Raw genomic sequence first — 3,628 nt, forward strand, 5'->3', positions numbered from 1 at the left:
GGTGGTGGTAATGAGTAGGAGGGACTCTACGGTAGGGCAGTCGGAAGGGACGGTCGTCAGAAAGGTGGATACGGTTGACGAAGTCTTTTGCCTCCCCACAGTCTAGCTTCCCCTTGGAAAAGACATCCTGAAATTTTAACAACAGCTCAGCCAGCTCCTTCTTACAATCAGCAGACACAGCCACTAATGTCTATGTCTGCTAACCCATGATCCTTCAGCAGCTGCACAGGATCAAGCATGGATTTCGAAGGAGTAGGAGAACCAGAGACATCAGACTGTGTCTCGCACAGACCTTGAGTGATGGGCAGATCCTCAACAGCCAGACAGGGAGAGACGTCAGCCAGCTTGACATTGCGGCGGAGCGTCACAGGGCTGTGTGTGGGGTTCAGGACCTTGACAGGAACCCAACGATCCCCCCACATGGGTGTCACGAGACGCCCCACCAGAATTTTCTTTGGGGTTGACCGCGCCGAGCTGGGCTCCACGACCACAGTGCTCCCTGGGGACACAGGACCGTTGCTCGGCAACTTCCCCCAGACCACATATTCTTGCTGAGGAAGGAGAGTGACAGCCTGCCTCAGCCTCACTGTGCCTATCTTACTTGGCAGCTCAGGGCCGACCACCGTGAAACGCAGCTCAGGAGCTGGAGGAACTGCTCACACTCTGGGTCACTGCTACTGGAGGAGATGAGCTCCCAGTACCTCTCAGTGGACTTCATCTCCTGTTTGATAGGTCTGATTACATTGCTCCCAAGGATGAACTCATCTCCATGTCCACGAACAACGAATGTCGGCACAATGAACTTAAATCCATAGACCTCAACATCCAGATCGTAGATACACTTTGGCCTTGTAGTGAGGCCACCACAACCGATCAGCACCACATTACCAGGCCCAGGATAAGAACAAGGGAGAACACCGGCAGCTCTCATTTTGGATTCTGCCTCCTCATTAAGCGTGCATGACATGCTGCCTGAATCTAACATTCCTTTCAATATAGACTGGCCACCGACTGACACTGGAGCATAAAACAACTCACTAGCTCTGTCCACTCTCTGCGACCCTACCATTATGACCGTCTTGTCTTCAGGAAGCTGGCTGCAACTATTTACATAGACAGATTTCAAATCTCGTTCTCCAATGAGGGTGACTCCATCACTGCCCACGCTATCCCTCTCTCTACGTTGGCTGGCTCTGAGAACTCTGCTGATTCTGTGAGCGGGCGTTCTGACGAGTACCCCTCTGACCAGTGGCAAGAGAAGCGGTACACATAGAGAGGACTCTGTCAAACATAGCGACCACCTGCTGAGGACCAAGCTCAACACCAGAGGGACTGGCAGTGACGGGAACAGGGACAGTAGCCGGGGCAGGATAGAGGGGGGACACAGGAGGGGACTGGGACGGGTTCATTATCATGTGGGCTGGCTGAGGCTGGCAATGAGCAGAGACAGGAGCGATAGAGACAGGATGAGGCAGTGATTGGTGTATCACTGAAGGGGCCTGATGTGGTTCACTATGCTGGGGATGATGAGAAGACACAGCCACAGGGCTCTGGCTGCACACTGACACATTCACTGCATGTTGGGCATGAGCTGCCTTTCTTCTCAGACTCGTCATGTGATTATCCAGTGTCTCCTGAACCTCCGCTGCGGTCCATAGTTCAGGGGACTTCAACTTAAACAACATGGCGAGACCGGGGTCAGAGCAGTGGGTAATGAACATCATGACCACCTCAGTACTAGGGTCCTCAACGCCCTTTCCACGCCTACGGAGGCACTCATCAGCGACATCAACAGCCTTGTTAAGGCGGATCCAGTAATCCATCATGTCCTCACCAGCCCTCGGGGCAGTGCTGTAAAAGTCTTTCATAGGGAGGCTTGAGAACGTAAGCTCACTGAAATTGCGCTTTAGAATGTCAAATACAGCTGTTGGGAATTCACTAGAGTCCAACTCAGGGTGGCTGCGTAGAGATACCTTCACCACGTCTCTCGCTTTACCAGTCAGTCTTGCCATAATCAGATCAACCACTTCAGTGCGCGTATTGCACTTCATCCTACCCAGATAACACTTCATCATGTCCTCCCATTCATGAATGGAGAATGTATCCTTGTGGTCACCCCTGAAGAATGGTGGAGCTTTAGGGTCTGACTGCACAATCACCTTCAGCTGTGATGGATCAGTAATGCCAAGGGATTGGTGGCTCGGGGACTGGGGCAGAGTACTACTGGGCTGGTGCATGGTGTTGAGGCTGGCTATAATGCTATCGCCTATCTGTTTGGCCAAATCAGCTACAAGGCCACCCAATGACTATGGTAACAACCTGGGTAGGCTGAGGGGCTATGGGTGCCATGGGTGTAGAGCTGGCGGCGGGACCTACTGGTAAACTAAACTCTGAATGGTCAACAGAGTACTCTTGATTACCAGGGGCTACCGGCCTAACCCTCCCAAAAACAAATGGAGTGACCCTCTGGCCCCTCCCCAACCCAAAAGTGACGTTACGCCCAACAGGGCCCTGACCAGCCAAAATATCTGCACTGAAAGAATCCCAACTGGACATCTTAAAGAACGAGAAATTTGACCCTCTTAACAAAAAAAAATTGAACAGAAAATAATAGTCTTGGGGACTAAAACAACTGCACAAAACACTAAACAAAATAAAAAAATAAAAACCTACAATCACAAAGAACCTTCCCAGATACACACAGTAAGAGAGACTAAACACGAAAATACACTTCCAAAGAATAACCCCAATGTAAAAAAGAAGGCATAAAAAAAAATATATATATATATATATATAATCATTTATTTCTTACGCACCCAACTATAGCAAAATAGCGCAGTATTTACTTCCCCTTTAAGCACTCTTAACGACTACCTAGTACCTCATGCGCACTCAGCGCTTATAACACCAGGGGGCGGGGCAGGGCAGACAGCTGCGAATACGGTGAGGAGACGATGGAGAACGGCACCAAGTGTGACCGGCTGAATCTGCGTTGTGTTTCTTTTTTTTAAGGAATGACGTGACCCACGATCTGTCCGGACTCGGGAACTCCGACGTCCATTTATTCGATCTCAATACACACATGTACAAATAGCTTCCTCTTAGCACTTGTGCCCTTACTCCAACTCCTCTCTTCCCAAGGGTATCGGAACAAAGGGCGACTACATACAATATTATAACAACATTTTTTGAAATAAAAGACATACCTGAATACACACATGTACAAATAGCTTCCTCTTAGCACTTGTGCCCTTACTCCAACTCCTCTACGAAACACACAGGGGGGGAAGGGGAACTAGCATGACTACACGAGGGTCAGGTGCATGCTAGGACATCGCAACAAAACACAAAGTTCCCCAAAACACTGAAACTATCTAATAACTATGGATAGATATATACCCCAGACTTCCAATTAAACAATGTATAATCAAAATAACTAATATAAATAATGATAAACTATAAGATGGTCAAAGATTTGATCACAAAATAAATGTACACACCTCTTCCCAAGGGTATCGGAACAAAGGGAAGAGGGCAGGGGGCGCGGGAAACTTATGGGGTTCTCTGGAATGTGGGCGGGAGTATAGAAGGAGGTGGAGCCAAAACAAAGAACAAAATCAAATAGAGC

Source organism: Gadus chalcogrammus, unplaced genomic scaffold, assembly GCF_026213295.1.
Source record: "Gadus chalcogrammus isolate NIFS_2021 unplaced genomic scaffold, NIFS_Gcha_1.0 GACHA086, whole genome shotgun sequence".
NCBI classification, from domain to species: Eukaryota; Metazoa; Chordata; class Actinopteri; order Gadiformes; family Gadidae; genus Gadus; species Gadus chalcogrammus.